The sequence below is a fragment of the Macaca thibetana genome, chromosome 4 (genome assembly GCF_024542745.1).
Source record: "Macaca thibetana thibetana isolate TM-01 chromosome 4, ASM2454274v1, whole genome shotgun sequence".
Taxonomy (NCBI): Eukaryota; Metazoa; Chordata; class Mammalia; order Primates; family Cercopithecidae; genus Macaca; species Macaca thibetana.
In genome coordinates this window covers 155,312,896-155,334,983 of record NC_065581.1, presented here as the reverse complement: position 1 = coordinate 155,334,983, position 22,088 = coordinate 155,312,896, and the positions used below count along the sequence as shown (strand labels likewise).

General features: G+C 43.1%; 1 protein-coding gene across 1 annotated transcript in view; it reads left to right on the top strand.

Annotated features, from left to right (window-relative positions):
• Positions 1–1,725: 1,725 nt before the first annotated feature.
• GTF3C6 (general transcription factor IIIC subunit 6) overlaps positions 1,726–22,088 on the top strand; it is a 1,097,326-nt gene continuing 1,076,963 nt past the window's right edge. The window contains exon 1 of the mRNA XM_050789105.1: positions 1,726–1,735. The gene's annotated coding sequence lies outside the window, so the exon portion shown is untranslated. The remainder of the gene's footprint in view (positions 1,736–22,088) is intronic.

The window sequence follows — 22,088 nt, the reverse complement described above, 5'->3', positions numbered from 1 at the left end:
GGCCATCTTTTCTTAAGTGAACTTTTATTTGAGCAGGTTTGTTTCCCTTATTTGAGGAAATGATGATACAATACTTAGGCCTAAAATCTTAGCTCTGTGCTTATGAAATATAAATATTTTTTGTTCCACCTATGAGTTTTACCTTTAGAAATGCAAATTTGTTGCCTGGTTAACAATTGCTTTGGGCAATGAAGCAGGTAACTGGAAGATTGATAGACTGAATGGGGAAGGAAAAAAAAAAACTATTTAAGGCCAGGTGTGGTGACTCATGCCTGTAATCCCAGCACTTTAGGAGGCCAAGGCGGGCAGATCACCTGAGGTCAGGAGCTCAAGACCAGCCTGGTCAACATGTAGAAACCCTGTCCCTACTTAAAGTACAGATATTAGCCAGGCATGGTAGTGGGCGCCTATAATCCCTACTTCTTGGGAGGCTGAGGCTGGAGCATTGCTTGAACCCGGGAGGTGGAGGTTGAAATGACAATGAGCTGAGATTGTGCCGTTGCCCTCTAGCCTGGACGATAAGAATGAAACTCTGTCTCAAAAAAAAAAAAAAAAAAAAAAAAAAAGGAAAGAAAAACTATTTAAAAGCCAGCAAATGAAAGTCCTTTATGAGAGCTAGGTATAAGAGCTATTTCTATGTGTTTATATGTCTATTTGTGTTACGTGTATGTGATAATATTTGGTAAATAAAAGCTAGTTTTTGATTGTTAGCAAAACAGACATGGCTTCAAGATTATCATTTAAATATAATTAGATAGTTGCTTGATTTGACTGTGAGCTTATGCCTTTAGTTTAGAGTCTCTGGATTCAGGGGTCTGGACAGGTGGCCATGATGAGGTCTGGAGACAAGTTCTTAGTGCTTAGACTGTCAGCTACAAGCCAGAATCAAGCCCAATATTACGCCTTCTTCCTCTGCTTTCCCTGTTGTGTCTCCCGGCTATTTTAGAAGGGGTTGGACCCTCCAGGTACAGTCTTCACAGCTCTGTCTTCTGCCCTGATTGACTCAGACAGGCTTCACTGTCCTCCTGGGCGGCATGTGGCTACTTGGGACCCGGAATGACTTGAGGAAGACATTAGGAAGGCTACCTGTGTCATAGTTTTAAGATTCTTCTTAGTAATTTAAAGTCTTAGAGTCATGTTATGTTAAAGTAGGTAACAGTCATAAAATGTTGAGTCATCTGTAAGTTAAGATACTGAAGTATTAATTGTTACACATGAGTTTAAGTCTATATACCTTGATATGTTATTTTTATATGGTATAGAAAAGCTAAATATATTTAGATTTGTTAATAAATGATCATTTGAAGAGCTATTTTTCTAAAAAATTACAAAATAATTATCTACAAATACTGATATAAAACTGTTCAAAATTACTTTCTAGGCTTTTCACTAGAAATTAAGGTTACTAAGAGTTGAAAACTACCAGATATAAGAGAAACAATTCTGTATACAGAGTGTATAAACAAAAGCAGGGTACACATTTGATGAAGAAAATTATAAAGGTATGCGTGTTAAAAAATTTTTGTTTGGTTTGAAGTTACTTAAAGGTTTCAATTGAAGGAGTATAAAAATAGATGAAACAAGATGAATGTAGAAAGTTGGCAAGACATGGAATCAACTCAAATGCCCATCATTAATAGACTGAATAAAGAAAATGTGGTACATATACACCATAGAATACTATGCAGTCATAAAAAGAAATGAGATCATGTCCTTTGCAGGGACATGGATGGGGCTGAAGCCATTATCCTCAGCAAACTAACACAGGAACAGAAAACCAAACACTGCATGTTCTCCCTTAGAAGTGGGAGCTGAACAGTGAGAACACATGGATACAGGGAGGAAAACCACACACACTGGGGCCTGTCATGGGGACAGGGAGAGGGAGAGCATCAGGATAAATAGCTAATGCATGCAAGTCTTAATACCTAGGTGATGGGTTTATAGGTGCAGCAAACCACCATGGCACGTGTTTATCTATGTAACAAACCTGCATATCCTGTACATGTATCCCAGAAAATAAAATAAAATAAAATTTTAAAAATAAATAAGTTAATAAATTTTAAAAAAGGAAGTTGGGGAATAAATGTAAAATGAAAGGTTTATGGAAACCTTGTGTGGTTAAAAGATGACAGATTCTCCACAAGGAGTAGATGGAAATTAAAAACAATAAAAGAAAAATAGAAAAATAAAATAGAAAAAAAAAGATGACCGATTTGATAAATTAATGAGGATTATTAAAGTCAATTTTAGGATGGATAATACACAAATCCAAAAGTAAAATGTGGTTTTCTCTTTTGAACAAAAATTTTGTGTAGTATTAATAAGACACTAAAATATTTCTCTTCATCCTTTGAGTAAACTGCAAAAATTTAAAGAAAAAAAAAAAAGGAGAGAAGAAAAGAGAGATTCTGTCTCATGCTGTCTTAGGTCTTTTGATTGTTTGGAAAACTGAGTCTCCTTTATCAAAGAGTACAGGTTTTTGTTTTTAAAAATCTGTTAATTTTCACTTTGGTTAAATGAATGACTTGTTTTATAGTGATTTGTGATCCTATTTTGTTCAAGTGTTTTAAACCTTTGACATATTTTATAGGCTTCCTGAAACGTAATTTCAGCTTCAAAATCAAGTCTTATTTGACTTCTAACTTTGGGATGCTCCAGAGGACCCCGAAACATCCAAAAGAGAGGTAAATAGGATTATTTGACAGGTTAAGTTACATGAAGCGTTGTCAAATAAAAAACGCTGTTTAACCTTCTTCAGGTTAAATTTTAATGAATGTTGTTAATATGTTTTCCAAAATTACATGGGATTTCTAGAATTCTAACATGTCTGTGTATATATTAGCAATTATAATTACGGTTATTATGTTGAGTTATTGTAATCCACATAAATAAACAAATTTCCTTGTCAATTGTGTCTTTAACTGTGACTATTTAAAGTCATTTCCACAGTTAATTGCAGTTTCTGGAAACCTCACAAGTACACAAAATCCTAGAATATGGTGTCTTTATGGAGGTTTATGAAAGGATGAAAAGGAGCCTGAGAAACACTCTTGAATACAGGTTTCTGATAGCTTTAGAATCATATCATTTGGACTGGGTAAGAATCCCTGTAACTTTAGTGGAGACTGGCTGGTTTATCTAAATCAGCCAGTACTGAAATAGTTTAGATATACAATTTGAGTGAACTCTATGGTCTAAGTAAAATTACCTATGATAACACATCAGTTTTCAGTGCTATGCACCTAAATTGGAGAAACAGCTGGTGTTCAAGGGGACATAAGTCCAATGTTGAGCATGGACTCATAGAGAACCAGGACGGCTGCCTTGTTCTTCCTGAGTCCTTAAAGCTTTTGTTATTAAAAGTTATCCAAACTAAATATATTTTGGTGTAGTGACTTCTAAATTGCTAAAATAGTTTATGACCAATGTTTGGTTTGCCAAATCCATATCCCTGGGAAGACAATCAAAACTTTAGGTACATTCTGCTATCTGATAGGCCATTTAAATATTTATAGACGGATTTTATTCAATGGTCGTTTTCTTTTCTTTTTTTTTTTAATTTGAGATGGGGTCACACTCTGTCACCCAGGTTGGAGTGCAGTGATACGATCTTGGCTCACTGCAACCTCTGCCTTCCAGGCTCAAGTGATCCTCCCACCTCAGTCTCATGAGTAGCTGAGACCACAGGCATGTACCACTGTGCCTGGCTAATTTTTTGTATTTTTGGTAGAGATGATGTTTTGTCATGTTGCCCAGACTGGTCTTGAACTCCTGAGCTCAGATGATCCACCTGTCTTGGCCTCCCAAAGTGCTGGGATTACAGGTGTGAGTCTCCGCGCCTGGCCAATTGTCATTTTCAGTGCATGTTTTCTGGTTGTGTAAAAACTTCCCCATGCAAGAGAGCAGTTGTAACAGTAATGGTAGCTCACTTTACAAAAGTATATATATTTTCACCAGGTAAAAAAATACGTAGTCTACTCACTGAGGAAAATCAACCTCTTCATGATCTATTGACTGGGGAAAATCAACCTCTTCACAATCTAGAACCTGAAGATTGGATCTTCTGAGAACAACAGAGAAAGACTGTTCTTGCCATCCACACTGCAGCAAAACTTCAGGACCTTGAACCGAAGTTTTGGGTTCATAATCTCACAACTTGGAAGGGTCCCTCTACATTCTTGGAACTGTACACCTATTGGAAACCTTAAGATAAAGCTAAACAGGGAAGTTTTTTCCCAGAAGAAGGCATCTCTGATGTGGACAGCTTTTTCCCAAGATCACAGATCAAGATTTCTCTACTATTATGAGATTCTTTCAATTTTTTTCCTTGCTTATGCCTCTGTGAACAGTAGAAGTGAAAAGGAGGTTTGTTTGGTGAATTCATGGGGTTTACTTTTACTTGCGAAAGATTTTGCAGCCAGCCTTATACATGATTAATCTTATATTTTGATATATGGAAGATGAAGGTTCAATGTGGGTGAGAAATTTCTGTGGTACATACTCATCATCAGTCAGAAACAAAACATTGATGCACTAGTCTTACCTACATCATGGGTTAAAGAGAACATTGCCAGGAGGCCTTCACTCTTCTAAAGAGCATCATTTGTTAAGTCCTTTTTTTCCATGGTTTGGAGTAAATGAAGCAATGATTAGAAATTTATCCCTCATGATAGGTTCTATAGCGGATTCTACTGTCAAGGCTATGGTTACAAAACAGACTTTAAATTCTTTTGTGAACATTATGATAAATAACAGAATTGCTCTAGATGACTTACTGGCTGAATAAAGAAGTGTCTGTGTTGTGGGAATCAAGGGACAGGAGAGACCAATGGGACAGGAGGCCCTTGACCATTAACTGGCAGCTGCCAATATGCCTGCAGTCCACAGATCCAACAGAGGCCAGAGGGTGCCTGCCAGGTATTTGGAGCTTCAAGTTGGTACCAAGAGTGGTTTAAAGAGGGGAAACGGGAGAATGAACCTGGGTGGGGTGATTTGAAATCATTCTTTCTGCCCCACCACAAAGTCTTTCCTAGCATTTCACTGTAATGTTATTGTCCTAGGCAGGTTAACTCTCCTACTGGATCTGTAAAGTCTTTTCCCTAGTGAACAATGCAGGACTTACCCATAACAGAGGTTTTTAGGAGCCAAATACTCAGGCTCGTGAACAGAGGTTCAGGGGAAGAGACAGTCAGAGTGAAGTTATCTTCGGGCATCAGCTCTCTTGCCTCCCATGGCCATTGGTCCCCCATAGTGGTTCCCCCACAAACGTAGCATGAGGAGATGTGTAAGCTGCTGGCTATGTTTTCAGCCAGTTGGGTGAACGGGTTTCTGGCTAAGGGAAAGGGTTTAGGCAACTGCTGGTGGATATGCTCATGGAATGACTCAAAAACTCGACATTGTTGGGTTGAATGCTTAATCTGTTTTTTTTTTTTTTTTTTTTTTTTTTTTTTTTGATAATATATAAATGGACTCCTAGGTCTCTTTCCTGACTGCTGATCTGTAATGTCATGGGGTAACCTGTAGTCCATATGGTCCGATCTGGCTTTAAGATGGTGAAATTTAAAGGATTGCAAGTTTTCATCTTACAATTTGGTTTTACCAGCATTGTGGTAAGAGTTACTACCCCCTGTGGTGTTCTTGAACTTTCCACAGGGTCTGTGGACCATGTTGTGCAGTCCTGTCAGTCTTTTTCTGGGGAGTAGGGGAAGCAAAGAGGGGCTCCCTATTGAGAGGTTCCTTTCCTTGGAGCACATATATATTTGTGACAGTTACTATAGTATCTGTCCCATGATAGGCTACCACAGGAGACTACAGGATAGGGACCTATGTATGTTGCTTGGCAGGCATCAAAATATAAGGAAATGACCTCCCCCTGGGAGGGAGGTACCTTGGTTTGGTTCAGAAGTCTTCCTTCTTTTGACCCAACATAAACTTTAAACCAGGCTTCAGAAGGTGAGGACTTACGGTCATAACATATACAAGGCTGGCCATTTTCTGGGTCACAGATTGAGTAGGTTGTCTGGTTGTGTGTACAAGTTCCCCAGGGGGTCCCTGTACACTCATAATAAGTGTGGTACAACAGGGTTCTGGTTGTGGTGCTCCCTGACCCCATAGTATGAGTGCGGGGGGGCATCCTTCTATGGGTCCCTCTCCCAACACGGATAAGGGAAGTATTATAGTTAGGAGAAAAAGAAGTATGTATTGTTGACATACTTGCATGTTCCACTCTAGCTTCGGCTGTGCATAGACTAGTCTGCTTCTGGGGTGACTGAAGCAGGGCTGTTGCCTCCTCAAGCTTCAGCCATGCATAGACAAGTCAGCTTCCAGAGTGACCAGAGCAGAGCTGTCATCATCCCTAATGGCAACTCCGTTGTAGGATCAGCCAGCTTGGATGGTCTGGGTCCTGTTGGCTGGTCCACTTGCTTTGGATTGCTGGTTTTAGTCGACTGTGGTGGATCCAAGGCACAATTCCTGTAACTTTAATAGCAGTGGGAGTGGACAAGATCACAGTATGGGGGCCCTCTCATATGGGTCCCAGAGTGGTTGGATTCCATTTCTCGACCCAAACAGAGTCCCCGGGTTTAAAGGGGCATGCTGGGTCTGTCAGGCTTATGGGTATTCTCTGCTGTATCCAGCCATGGACACCTTGCATGCCTATCCCTAAGGCCTGCATTTGCCTTCTCAAGGTCAATTCCCCTTCCCCTAGTTCACGGACATCACCCTTAATTTGACCTATGATGGGGGTGGCCGGCTGAACAAAATCTCATGGGGTGAACACTCAGTTTGTTTGGTGGGGATGCACCTGACTCAGAGGACCATGGGCAGGACACGATCCCATCTCAGATGAGTTTCCTGGCAATATTTCTTTAGTAGCTGTTTGAGTGTCTGGTTCATGTGCTCCACTTTTCCTGAGCTCTGTGGCCAGTAGGCTGTGTGTAATTTCCACTTTATTTTTAACAGCCATGTTAGTTCCTGAACTATTTTGGCTACAAATGCTGGTATATTGTCTGAACCTAGAGTCAGGGGCAGTGCAAATCTGGGGATAATGTCTCTTAACAATCACCTCTCGTGCTTTCTGTTTGGGTGGGGAAAGCCTCGACCCATGGCGAAAAGGTGCGGATGAGTACTAGCATGTACTGATAGCCTCTGCTCGGGGCAGCTTGGTGAAGTCCATAAGTAGGTTTTCACAGGGTGTGGCTCCCATTTCCTGAATCCCTGGGGGCCAAGTAGGCCCTCGTCATGGGTTGTTCTGGGCACAAGTTAGACATTGTTCACAAACAGCTCAGGTGATGGCTGTGAGCTGTGGTACATAGAAATGGTGTCCCAGTAGCACTTCTAGTGCTGTTTTCCCCATATGATTTCTTTGATGGAATTGTTTTACAAATTTGGGGGCCACCATTTCAGGGATGGCTAGTTTACCACTGGAGAATCTCCACCATCCTCCCTCAGTGTATTTTCCAGATTCTCGACCAAACCAGGCCTTTGCATTTGGAGAGTAACTCAGGACCTCCGGGAGGGGAGGCTTTGGGAGGAGGGGCATAGCTAGGGCTTCTTCCCTAAGATGCGGAGTGGTCATAGCTGCCGTTTTGCTTCCCTGTCTGCCTTTTTGTTTCCTTTGGGCTGGCCTCCAGTGTTCCTGCCCTTTGGTTCCCCCTGCAGTGTGTCACAGCTACCTCCTTCGGGGCCCATACAGCATCTAAGAGTTGTAGAATTTCCTCCTTATACTTTATTTCTTTACCCCCAGCAGTTAAGAGTTCTCTCTCCTTATGTATAGCTCCATGAACATGCAACGTGGCGAAGGCATATTTGGAATCAGTATAAACATTAACCCTTTTGCCCCTCGCCAGCAAACAGGCCCTCATCAGGGCTATTAGTTCTGCCTTCTGGGCTGATGTTCCAGTGGGCAGAGGCTGGGCCTCCACCATTGAGTCCAATGTTACCACCACATACCCAGTCCAGCAGACCCCTTCCAGTATGAAACTGCTTCCATCTGTGAAGTATTCAACATCTGGATCTCTAAGGGGGTGGTCCGTGAGATCTCCCTGGCTCGAGAATACCTCATCTACTGTTTCCACACAGTTATGAAGAGGGGCTCCCAGTTCGATTGGGAGGAAGGTGACTGGGTTAAGGGTGTTTACTGTTTCTAAAGTTATGTGGGGATTTTCACATAGGAGCCCCTGGTACTGAGTCATCCTTGGATTCAATAACCAATGGTGCCCTCTCTGATCCATTAAAGTTAGAATCAAGTGCAGTACCCGAATAGTCAGTTGTTGCCCTAAAGTCAATTTGTCAGCTTCCTGTGTCAGTATGGTGGTGGCAGCTAGTGTCCTAAGGCAAGGAGGCTACCCTAGCACCACGGACTCCAGTTGTTTGGATAGATATGGCATCGGGCAATGCAATGATTCTATATTCTATGACTTGAGTCAGGACTCCTATAGCCGTTCCCTTTCATTCATGGACATATAGAAAGAAAGGCTTAGTTATATCTGGCAGTCCTAAGGCCGGGGCCTGAGTTAGGGCATCTTTGATTTGTTTAAATGCCCTTTCTTGATCAGCCTCCCAGAGGAGGGTCTCCCTTTCCCTACCTTTTGTGGCTTCATATAAGGGCTTGGCCATAAGTGAGAAATTTGGGATCCAGATACGGCAGGATCCCAAAGAACTCTCTTATCTGGTGCCGGAGTTGGAATTGGGAGTGCACCAACAGTCTGTTTTCATTCAATGCCTAGCTGGCATTCCCCTTGGGTCATTATGAAGCCCAAATATTTGACATTCTGTTGGCAAATTTGAGCTTTTCTCTTGGGCACCTTATATCCAGCCTTCTATAGAAGATGGAGGAGGCCTTGGGTTCCTCCGTAGCAATCCTTGTGGGTTGGGGCCGTCAGAAGGAGGTCATCCACATATTGTGGTTGGCAGCCAGTGCCTCTCCGAAGATTGTGGGAGAGTTTTTTAATCCTTGTGGGAGTCTAGTCCAGGTGAGCTGTTGTTCCTTTGTGCCTGTGACTGGATCCTCCCACTGAAATGCAAAAATGGGCTGACTTATTGGTGGCAGGTGAAGGCAGAAGAAAGCATCTTTTAAATCCAGACAAGCAAACCAGGTGGCATTAGCTGGAATGAGTCCCATCAATGTGTATGGGTTTGGTACCATTGGGTGGATGGTTACAGTAGCCTGCAAGTCTTGCACTGGTCTGTATTCATTCATTCAGTCCTGCACTGGTCTGTAAACTGCACCAGTTACAGCATGCAAGTCCTGCACCAGTCTATATTCATTACTCCCTGGTTTTCGTACCAGCAAAAGTGGAGTGTTCCAGGATGACTGTTATCGGGCTAAGATTCCATGTTCCAAGAGCCACTTCAAATGTCCTTGAATGCCCTGTATGGCTTCTTGGGGTAGTGGGTATTGATGAACCTGACTGGTGTTGCTCCCAATTTTAGCTCTACTGTCACTGGCACCTCGTTTACAGCCAGCCCAGGTGGGTTATCTTAGGCCCATACTTCAGGAATCTTACAAAGCAGCCCATCCAGTTCATCCAGTCCCAGTTCTGGTAACCCCTTGATGTACAGTCTCCATTCTTCAGCCTGTGGGATGGTAAGAGTTAACACCATGGCCCTTGGGTAAGTCAGACTTAAAGTCATATCCCCTGGTGGACCAAAAGCAATCTGTGTTTGCAGTTTTTGGAGCAGGTCTCTTCCCAGCAAGGGAACTGGGCAACTTGGGAGTTATAGGAATTCATGTTGGACTTCTCTTCCCTCTATGACACACCTCCTAGGCTGGCAAAATGGCCTCTTCTCTGGGACCCCTGTAGCTCCAACAGTAGTTGCATGATGTTTGGATGGTGGCCCTATGGGCTGTGTCACTACTGAGTGTTCAGCCCTGTGTCTACCATAAAGTCCATCAGTTGCCCCCCTACTTCCAGTGTGACCATGGGCTCCTGGGGGCCTAAGGAGATGGAGCCCAGTCTTGCCTAGTCTTTATACCCTTCAGTCCCTGCCAGCCCGAGAAGGTCGGCATCTGGCTCCTTTGGGATACGGTAGCCCTTGGCTGGCAGTCTTCTAGTTTTATAGCCTCTGTCATTTCCCTCATTGTCCTCCAGACATTCATTCTTCCAGTGTCCCTTCTTCTTACATTGTGTACATTGGTCGCTATCCAGTCTTGGCCAATTTTTGGGTCTTTGTCCAGTTTGGCCCCTTCCTTGTCTGTGTCCGTGTCCACGTCCTCTCGTGATACTCGTTCCTCTTTCTGTGAGTGCTGCCCCCAGCAGATCAGCTTTCTTCCTGAGTCTCCGATCAGCTTCCCTTTTTGCCTCCTGGTCACAGTTAACATACACCTTGGTGACCACTTCCAAAAGCTGGGTGACATTCATGCCTGTGAAACCTTCTAGCTTTTGTAGTTTCTGCCTGATGTCCCCCTGGGTTTGTCCTACAAACACCATGTTCACCATGCACTGATTCTCAGTAGCCTCAGGATCAAATGGAGTGTAGAGCCAGAACACCTCAGAGTCTTTCATAAAACTGGCTAGGGCTTTCATCGGTGCCCTGAAGCACTTCTGAGATTTTTCCCATATTGACTACCTTCTTTCCACCCTCCCTTAGTCCTTGCAGGAGTGCCTCTCAGTACCTCTGCTGGTTGCAACATTTGGGTCCCAGCTTCTGGGAATTGGCCCTGAGCGTATGCCTGGACATTAAGTGTGCCTTCTGGTGCATTGTTTTCTAGCCAGTGGAGGGCTGCTTGGGTCACCCTTCGGTGTTCTTCGTTATTAAACAGTGTCAGGAGGAGCTGTTTGCAATCTGGCCAAGTTGAATTATGTGTCTGAAAAATGGACTGCATTAGATCTATGAAGGCCTGGGGCTTCTTCGTGTGTGAGGGAGTATGGTGTTTCCACTTTAGGAGATCAGTGGTTGAAAAAGGCTGGTAGATGAAGGTCTGTTGCCCCCCTTGGATATGGCCATGTTGATCATAATAGAGGGGTCCCTGAGTTTCTCAGAGAGACATCTGCAAAGCCTGGCTGCAGCCAGACTGGAGCCAGCTTGCTTGATCAGCCTGAATTTCCTGCTTGACCTCCTGGGGCAGTGGTTCTGATTTTTCCATTTGGGGTGAAGCCTGGAGCTCATCATCATCTGAACCTGACTCCTCAGGGGCCAGCCTCAGTAAGGGGGGTAGATTGGGGTATAGGGAGGAGGGATTTCTATTTCCTCGGGTAGTACCTGCAAAATCGGTTTTTCCTGTCTTTCCTGTGGCTTTCCCTTTGTCCCCGTAGCTTCTGGCAAAGCTGATTTTTCTTTCATTTTAGGTTTGGCTCGAGCCACAGGCATTTTGTAATTAGCTACCAGGCAGGGCTGTAGCCATGCAGGTCAGGTTTGGACTATATTCAGCCATGTGTCAATATAAGGAAATTGGTCTGGATGCCCTGACTGTCCTTCGACCCTGGTCACCACCTGATGTACATGGCCAATTGTTCCCCTATTTGTTGTTCCTTTGGCCAGCCATCTGACATGAAAAGAGAGCCATTCTATTTCACAAAGGGAGAGTGAACTTAACTTCTAGGGGGTCAACATAATCCCATAATCCCCTGTATAACTTTTCTTAAAGTTCTTTAACATACATTCTAATGGGGTGAGTTTTGACAGCTTCCCTCCCATTTCCTCCCAGTTACAGTGCAACTCACTCTCTTTTACTTTCACTTCAGATCAATTAGACCACCTCCCTCGCAGGAGTATTTCAGATATCACTTAGCATTGGAGGGTTCATATAAATCCCAAACCTGGCCCCCACAATCACTAAATTGTGGGGAACCTCCATAAGCTGTATGCAGTTCACCACTAGTCCCGGTCGGTCCCACACTTGCTTGGGATGTATGGTCTCACACTAGGAGACCTGCAGTCACACAAACTCCACTCCACTCATTCACATGCATTCACACACTCTCCCACTCCCAGTTCCTCTTCTCAGGTTGGGGCATAGGTTTCAACTGACTTAGTGAGCCACTCTCATGTCCTGGGTTGGACTACTAGGTACGCCCTGGGAGTTGATCAGACTCCCTTCCATCCTTATGGGATGGGTCCTGCCTTGAGCCCCAAACCTTACTGCAGTCCTGCAGCACGCTGTTCCTGGAATTGTCCTGTAGCCCCTTAGGTTCCGTTGTGCTGTCAGGAAGGGGCACTGGGTCACAGGAGAGCCCATCTCTCACCTGGGTTTTAGTTCCCCCGATGGTGTGCCTGAGGTCACGTGTCTCCCCCTGGCTTGGGGCCCCAGACCCACAGGCAAAAGAGACAGTAAACCTGTCGCCTCCAATCCTGGACGAGCCCCCAGAAATGTTACATGAATCAAGGGACAGGAGAGACCAATGGGTGGGACAGGAGGATTTTATTAGGTGCTCACCGGCCCAGCAGATTAACATCCAAAGGCTGAGCCCTGAACAAAGACAGGGCTTGACTTTTATACATGCATCTGAGAGGGGATCAGCCAGTTTGATGGCACGAAACCTGTAGGGTGGGCAAACAAGTTTACAGAAGCAGAACAAAGGCAGTTTGTCGAACAGTGACAGGTTTTGTAACTCAAGCATATCTTGTGACCTTACCATGCTCCACAGAAGGGGAAAAACAGGAACTTACAAAACTTCCAAAAATAATTATAAGAACAGAACAAGGAAAAATGGTGAGGGAGAAGAATCTGAAGAGGGAGGCTGAAAAAGGAAAACTCGTGTTTTTTGTTTTTTGTTTTTTTTTTCTATATCTTCTGCTTCATTTGTGCAGCTGCTGTCACTTCTTATTGCTCATGGAGAAATACATCATATTGGGTATTATAGAGATTCCATTGTAGGGGATTAACGAAGAGACTGCTTAGTTAAAGTGAGTAGATTCTTTATCTAGCTTATTCTTTGACCTATTAGATTTTAGTTGGTTTGGTTCATGCGGACCCTGGCTTAGGAGGATACTCCAAACTCTTGGTAATATCCTTCTGATAGTTATAATAGTTATAATAGTAGTTTCTCTGGTGTGCTGTATTCTCTCAATAGTTTTAAATGTTTGCATGCAGCCATCTCTAGAATGTCACTCCACTGCCTTCAAGTGGAATGACAAGAGCTGAAAAAATGTGTGACCATAAGGGCACTGTAACCTATGAATTATGTGCTGAGACCAGAAACCCAAAATCATGGTAACTGAGAGTAGTGCTAAGGCCCTAATTTTCAGTCACACTCTTACCTAAGTGAGAACCTGACCAAAACTGGAGAATTTTTAAACAAAATGGTGGAAAGGCCATTGTTTTGGACTGAGCTTATGCACTAGTCTGCAACAGACCAGACCAAACCAAAATGGAGTCTCTCGTACTAAATGTGACATAACTAAACTAAAACTTTAAGGAAACACATCGATCCTAGAACAGACTAGCTTTTGTTTTTTCCTCCGTATATAGCACATTCCAGCATAAGGAGATACCCTTTACTCTAAACCTTACAACAACAACAACAACAACAAACCCTGAAGTTCTTATTCCCATAGAACTTACAAACCCCACTGTTCTGCTTCTTCCCAGTGGGTCTCAAAACCAAGTAAGTACATTGACAATGGTAATAGTGACATTGATGACGAAAGTTTTGGCCAATCTCTCAAAATTGAGAGGATGACCTGAAGTAGGAAATTGTTCAATCAAGTTTAGCTGATAGCTACCTCCTTACATATTGTAAGTTCAGCCTAAATGTTCCTCTCTACACCATGAACTATAACCCAAATAGAGTTGTATACAGACTGTAGTGTCAATGAAAAGAGCCAAACTCTGTAAAATATTTGAAGAGATTTATTCTGAGCCAAATATGAGTGACCATGGCCCATGACACAGCCATCAGGAGGTCCTGAGAACATGTGCCCAAGGTGGTCGGGGTGCTGCTTGGTTTTATACATTTTAGGGAGACATGAAACATCAATCAAATATATTTAAGACATATATTGCTTTGGTCCCGAAAGGTGGGACAACTCTAAGGTTGGGTGGGCGGCTTCCAGGCTATAGGTAAATTTAAACATTTTCTGGTTGACAATTGGTTGATTTTGTATAAGACCTGGGATTGATAGAAAGGAAATGTTCAGGTTAAGATAAAATATTTTGGAGAACAAAGTCCCTTTGAAATCTTATAGTGGCTTCCCTTAGAGACAACAGATGACAAATGTTTCCTATTCAAATCTTTAAAAGGTGCTTGACTTTTAGTTAATCTCTTTAGGATTGGGAGGGCCTGGAAGAAAAAGATCTAGCTATGTTAATAGATTCTCTACAGATGCATATTTTCCCCCACAAAGGACAGCTTTGAAGGGCCATTTTGAGATATGGCAAAGAAGCATGTTTTGGGATAAAATATTTTGATTTTTCTTTTTTTCCTTGTCTCGTAATATTATACCAGAGTCAGGTTGGAAAGTAAGTCACAGTATATAGAGTTAAGTAAAACCCATCCGATGAGAAGTTATGATTTGTAGGGCATGACTCCCTGACCTTTTAGATAGGAATTTGGGCTAGATGAAAAAATCAGAGCTTAGTCCTCAGTAGCCAAATCTTGTGCCAATCACTGAGTTTTGGCCAATCAAAGGTGGCCAAGTGTTCAAACCATGTTCAAATACGGCAAACATTGAGCTGTAACCAATCTTGCTGTTTCTGTACTTCATTTCTATTTCCTGTACATCACTTTGCTTTTACCCTCCACAAATCTTCCACCATGTGACTGCGCTGGAGTCTCTGAGCCTACTCTGGCCTGAGAGGCTGCCTGATTTGTGAATCACTCTTTGCTCAAACTCTGTTAAACTTAGTTTGGTCAAGATTTTTCTTTTGACACCAGTATTCATGGTGTAAACATTACTTGGAAGCACCAAGTGGTCTCCCTAATCACAAGAAACAATAGAAAGTGGAGAGTGAGGCCGGATGCGGTGGCTTACGCCTGTAATCCCAGCACTTTGGGAGGCTGAGGTGGGCGGATCATGAGGTCAGGAGATTGAGACCATCCTGGCAAACATGGTGAAACCCCGTCTCTACTAAAAATACAAAAAAATTAGCCGGGTGTGGTGGCGGGTGCCTGTAGTCCCAGCTTCTCGAGAGGCTGAGGCAGGAGAATGGCGTGAACCCGGGAGGCAGTGGAGCTTGCAGTGAGCAGAGATCACGCCACTGCACTCCAGCCTGGGCAACAGAGCGAGACTCCGTCTCAAAAAAAAAAGAAAGTGGAGAGTGCTTTTTTCCCCAGAGAGCTGGGCTGAAGATAGGAGTTAGGGAAGAACTGTAGACTACTATTTTCATTATAAGCCTTTCAGTACCATTTGGCTTTCAAAATTACATAAATGTCTGATTTGGGAGACAAATTTTAAGTTTCATATAAGGAGACAGAACTAAGAAAGATGTGATTAACTTTACATAGAACGTGCTCAATGTCTCAGTCTGCTCAGGCTGGCACAACAAAGGATTATTGACTGGGAGGTTTAAGCAAGAAAAGTTTATTTTCTTACAGTTCTGGAGGCTTGAAGCCTGAGATCAGGGTGGCTCACATGGTCTGCTTCCAATGAGGGCTCACTTCCTGGCTTTTCAGGGAGGGAAAGCTGAGACAAGGTGCAGGGGCAGGCTGCAGCCTGGAGGGTGTTAGAGGGAACCCGCAGGAGGGATTTCCTTCAGCACAAACCTAGCTCCTATACCTCTTGGCCTCTGGGGAGGTAGAGAGCTTTGTCTCGTTGGGTGTTGGGGCTCTTGCAGGGTGAGTTGGGCAGGTGGAGGGAGCTTGCTCTGTCCAGAGCTGTCCCCGTAGGTATTTTTCCCTTTATCTGTGACTTCTTTAATTTCTTAATTCTTTTATTTTCCAAATTGTTCCCAATATGAGCCAGGAAGAGGGGGTGGCAGTCGTAGGCGAAGAAAGGCAGATTTATTAGAGAAAGTATGAAAATACATTGAAAGGTTGCAGCAGGCAGCACAGCAGAGAAGGGGCTGTCTGCAAAGAGGCGGGGCTGGAGGGAAGTTTTGAGGGGTTGTACTGGAGGGGATTCCATGCAGGGTTCTTGTGCCTGAGGAAGGAAGCCATTCATTGTGCCCATTGAGGTAGTTGTACCCTTGGGTAGTTTGTGATCAGCCATCTTTTAGAACAATTGTTCATTGTTCTTTCCCATCTGGGGCCTTCCCTGGTCTGGGGCCCTCCCATACCTGGGGCCCCTTCCTCCTTATTGCTTACTTATCAGGACTCCACAGAGGCCTTGACAATGTGTTTGGGAAACTATTAATAAAAATGTAACTGCCTAAGGGATTCTTTCTGTCCACTGCATAAAGACCACAGCATTGCAGTGAAGAAAGAGTTTAATAAACACAAGACCCGTCATGCCATGTGGGAGATGGAGTTCATACTCAAATTATCTCATCTAACACTGGCTCATAGGTTAGGAGTTTTTCAAATGCAGTTGTGGGGAAGGGGTTGGGGGTGGCCGGGAGATGGGTGCTTGCTGCTGATTGGTTGGGGTGGAGAGGAAATCACAGGGGGTTGAAGCTGTCCTCTTGTGGGCTGAATCGCTTCTAGGTGGGGCCACAGGAGCAGGGTTGGCTGGTCCAAGTGGAGCCGTGGGTATCAGTCATGCAAATCACCTGAAAAGTGATCTCAAAAGGCCAATCTTAGGTTTCACAATAGTGATGTTATTTTCAGGAGAAATTGGTGAAGTTGCATATCTTATAACCTCCAGAATGATGCTGGCGATCATTTATGTCTGCACCTTAGCAGGATTCAGGCTCCCCTCCTCCCCACAGCCTGATCACCTCCCATTAGCTTTGCAAAAGTGGTTGAGTTTGGGGGTAGGCCTGTTATTGTTTAAGCTGTAGGCTAAATGTCTCTCAAAGTTATCTGGGCCCCGCTGGGTGTGGTGGCTCACACCTGTAATCCCAGCACTTTGGGAGGCTGAGGCAGATGGATCACCTGAGGTCGGGAGTTAGAGACCAGCCTGACCAACATGGAGAAACCCCGTCTCTACTAAAAATTTTGTAAAATCAGCCAGGTGTGGTGGTGCATGCCTGTAATCCCAGCTACTTCGGAGGCTGAGGCAGGAGAATCACTTAAGGCAGAGGTTGCGGTGAGCCAAGATGGTGTCATTGTACTCCAATCTGGGCAACAAGAATGAAACTCCATCTCAAAAAAAAAAAAAAAAAAAAAAAAAAAAAAAAAAAAAAAAAGTTATCTTGGCCCAATAGCCCAGGAACAATCAAAGGAAAGGCAAGTTGGGGGTGGGTTAGCTCAGATCACTGTCATAATTTTTTCACTGATATAATTTTTGCAAAGGTGGCTTCAAAAATAGTGCAGAATTGTTGAAGCAAAGGCTGTGTGGATTGAGGGGTGGAGAGAGGTCAGCAGGAAATGGTAGGAGGTGGTGGGAGATATTTCCAGCAGAGGTAGGAGCAGGAGTGGTGGCACTCTCCACCGCCCTACCAAGGCACCAAGCTTCATTCACTGTGCACCTGTCTGGGTGGGAAGAATAGGTTGGAGGGATGCCCCTGAAGGCCAGGTGACAGGTGATGAGGTGACACAGAAATGTGGGCAAGGAAGTGAGGACCTTGGCAGAGGACATGGAGGGGAGGGGGACACATTTGAATTATAACTAAAAGGTTGAATCAATACATAAGATTTGGTGATGAGTTGAATGAGAGACTGGCACTGAGGGTGACTCCCACATTTCTGCTACAGTAATTATGTGGAAAATACCTTTTCTTTCTCCGAAATCCTGCAGCTCACCTAGATAACTCAACCCAGCACAGCTGGGGAACTGGGCATCCCAGGACATTACCTCGGGAAAAGGATTTTTGGTTCTCTGATGACTTTCTCTCCTAGCAAGGTGCATATTGCCCACACAACCCAAGTTCTTTGGGGATTCCACACAACTTCAATTCTTTTTTTTTTTTTTTGACAGTGTCTTGCTTTATTGCCCAGGTTGAAGTGCAGTGGCATAATCAGGGCTCACTGCAGACTCAATCTCTCAACCTCCTGGGCTCAACCAATCCTCCCATCTTAGCCTCACAAGTAGCTAGCCTACTTGTGGACTGCACCTGGCTAAGTTTTGTATTTTTTGTAGAGACTAGGGTTTCACCATGTTGCCCAGGCTGGTCTCGAACACCTGAGCTCAAGCCATCTTCCTACCTTGGCCTCTCAACATGCTGGGATTACAGGCATTACTGCGCCCAGCCCACATCTTCAATTCTAATTGAAGTATCTAATCCTCATTTCTCCAATAGATTAGAAAAGCAGAATACAATACTTTACAAAAAAAAAAACACCTTTTTTATTTTGAAAAATATTTTAAACTTACAGAACAGTTGCAAAAGTTATATAGTAATCTCCCATATACTCTTGACTTAGATTTACTAATTAACATTTTGACACAGCTTTCTCTATCTATATCTAATAATTATTATAATCAGTATTATTGAGCCATATGAATGAAAATTGCATATATTATGCCCCTTTATCCCTAAATGTTTCAGCATAGCTCTCCTTAGAACAAGGACATTCTCTTCATAACCATAGTACAATGATCACATTTAGGAACTTTAACATTAATGCAATGTTACTATTTAAGATAAGGCATAGTTTATAGTCAGCTTTCACCAATTGCCCCAATAATGCCCTTTATGGCACCTTTTCCTCAAACTGAAGACCTAATTCAGAATTTTGCATTACACTTAGTTGTCCTGTTTCTCTTATCTCGTTTACTCTGGAAAATTTACAGAATTATTTTGTCTTTGTCTTTCATGACATTGACAATCTTAAAGAACACAAACAAGCATTTGGTAGAATTTCCACAATTTAAATGTGTCTGGTGTTTCTAGATGATTATATGCAGGTTATGCGGTTTGGACAGGATTATAACATAAGTTATGTTTTGTCCTCAGCATATCACATCATTGTTAGTGATGTTAATATTGATCAATTAGTTACAGTAGTGTTAACCAAGTTATTCTAATATGAAGTTACGATTTTTCTCTTTGAAATTAATACATCATGGCTGGGCACAGTGGCTCACACCTGTAATCCCAGCACTTTGTGAGGCTGAGGTGGGTGGATCACCTGAGGTGGGGAGTTCAAGACCAGCCTGGCCAACATGGTGAAACCTCATCTCTACTAAAAACACAAAATTAGCCGGGCATGCTGGCACATGCCTATAATCCCAGCTACTTGGGAGGCTGAGGCAGGAGAATCACTTGAACTTAGGAGGTGCAGGTTGAAGTGAGCAGAGACCACATCACTGCACTCCAGCTTGGGCAATAGAGCAAGACTCTGTCTCAAAAAATAAAGGAAAGAAATTCATAAGTCATCTCTAAAGAGATACTTTGAGATTTCCACTGTCTTAGCATCCATTAATAATTCCTGTCTGAATCAATTATTACTACGATGTTGCAAAATGTTGATTGTCTAACTCCATTATCCATTCTACTTTTATTAGTTGGCTTTCTATTTTAAAGAAGAGCCTTCCTCTCTTTCTCATTTATTTATTTAGTATAATATGAATCAACGAAATATTAGTTTTCCATGGGTGAAAATTCATCACTATTCTTATTTGTTTTGATTATCAAATTATGACAGATTTGGCCGTTGGGAACCCCTTCAAGTTGCTTTTTATATTCTTGCAACATCCTCCCATCATTTTATGAGCACTCTCTTACTTTTAAGAACAACCAAATGTTCTTATACTTGCCCTGCCCCACCCTGGAATCAGCCATTTCTCCAAAAAGTCCTGGCTTCTTTTGGCGGCAATGGTATTTAGAAACCAAGATCTGTGCTCATTGCTACTGCGACGTCACTGCCATTTCAATGGACAGAACCAGGAGTAACCACTAATCCCAATTCAATACCACATGGTTCTTCTTTGCTTTTTCCTGGTTTGTGCTTATATCTTCTTTCTTTTATAGTGAGAATCCTGAATCCCTCTGCCACTCCTGGCCCACAGTCAAATTATTTACTTTTTTTCTTAGTGCTGCACTAATAAAGCACAAAATAATCCCAGAATTGCTACATTCATACCTCTACCAACAACGACTTTACTAAATTGGAGTTGAAGATTTGTTTGTAGATCTTTTTGTCTTTAGATTAACATCATTGCGTGTCCTTTCAATGATGTGCTGGGCATTGTCTAGTAGACCCTTTGTCTCTCTAATGACTCAGCAATTTTACACTATAGGAGTAGAAGTTGAAGAAAACAGTAATGGAAATTATTCTTATCCATAGCAATGCAAATGCTGGTGTCCAGTAGAGATATGATAGTAGAAAGATACCAACAAACATGCATTGTCTTATAGAATATTAACCAGTTTTGCATCCATTGGCACTTACTTCAGCATTCCAGATTGCACACACACACACACACACACACACACACACACACACACATTTTGTCCTTCGCAAACTTAATCTTTGACCTTTAGGCCAGAACAGTAAGACCACAGGGGTGGTTGTGGCATCTGTTTTCCAGGAGACATTTTTCCTCCTGCAGTCTCACCACTGGAGGGTCACAACATTGCCTATTCACTGAGTTATTATATAAAGCAACTAATCCTTTGAAAAATATTGTCTTGCTCATTGCTCTATGAGACCAGCAGACAATCAACTCTGGGTGATGCGCTGATGGCGAAAGGACTAGAATGGATAACTGTGCCCCCAGAGAAGCAATGTCTCATTTTGCCAATAGGTTCAATCTTCCCACCACTGTCTGTCCAGAGTTGCTAATGAGTGGCAAAATCGACTGCTGTCACCTCTTCTCCCAGCAAGGGCTCGCCTCTAGTGGAAGTGCTAATGAGCCCTAACACTGTCCTCAGCAGGAGGCCCAGGAGGAGAAGTAAGAGTCAGGAATTATCCACTCACTGTCACCGAATATTCCAGAATCAGCTATCAAACTGCAACAACCATCCTTTCTCCAGCTTCTCCTGCTTGGTTAGAAGCCTCTAGAATCTGCTGTTTGTTCTGGGGTCTACACAGGTATCTCATGTGCCAATCCTCACACCTTCAACAAGTTCAGATTCAGAGAGGAGTTCAGTGACTCAGATTTATTTGACCACTGGCCTTTGAGGAAGCAGAGAGTGCTTTCCCCAGAGACTATCACTCTTCCACCATATTTCATTCCGTTTCCCCAGCAGATTGAGTAAAGGCTATTCTAGGAACGCTGAGCACAGTGGAAATGCCTAGGATGATGGAAGTGTTGAAAACCTGATCTCAAACTGGAAAGATTGGAGAGGCTCCCAGAAGAGGTCAAAATTTGAGCTTTTTGCACCTGCGTGTGCATGTTGGAATGTGTGTTGAAGAAAGGCATGGAAGGGTGCACACAGCTGGGACACACTTTACTGCAGGGGGATGAGGTCGGGCTAGAGGTGGGGACGCAACTATTCAAACATTAGCTTCCCTCCAGTAGGATTTATAATAACAAGCATGGATAACTTTTGTATTAAAAAAACACAACAAAGCAAAAGGGGATAAACAATCTAGAAGTTTCTTGTTGAACAATAGTATTTCGTATCGTGAAAAACACTTCATTTTACAGTGGATATGAATCATTCCCAGGCTTCTGACAGCCTAAACCACAAGTGTGGGTGGGTTTGCCCTTTGCTAGGTAACAAGAAAGAAAGAATTTCAAAAGAAAATTGGTTATTTCATGGCACCCATGGCCCCAGTTATCTAAGGAGAGAGTGTTGGAGACAGAAAACCTAAACAACTTAGAAAGTGGAGTGGCGTGGTGCATAGTTACAGCTCCTGGCTGGACTGACCTGTCAGCACAGACACAGAGGCACTGCAAGAACATGGAGTGCAGGGTGCTGGAAGGCATACCAGTAGCCAGCAACGACTTCAGTTCCATTCACACTGAAGAGGCAAAGGGCCAATTCTGAAGCTTCTCCTGCCTGTGGCTCCCTGTACCCAGAAGACACAGTCTCCGTGCTATAAATTTATCTATAAACCAAGCAGTGCTGCCCCAAAGCTCACCTTCTCTGGTCTACTAAAATCTCATAGCCCATCTTACAATCTTTTCTATGAGCTTCCTGTAATTCATAAGGGAGAAAACGATAGTTAGAAAAGGCAGATTCATAACAGAAATTTTTATAATGTAGGGAAGGA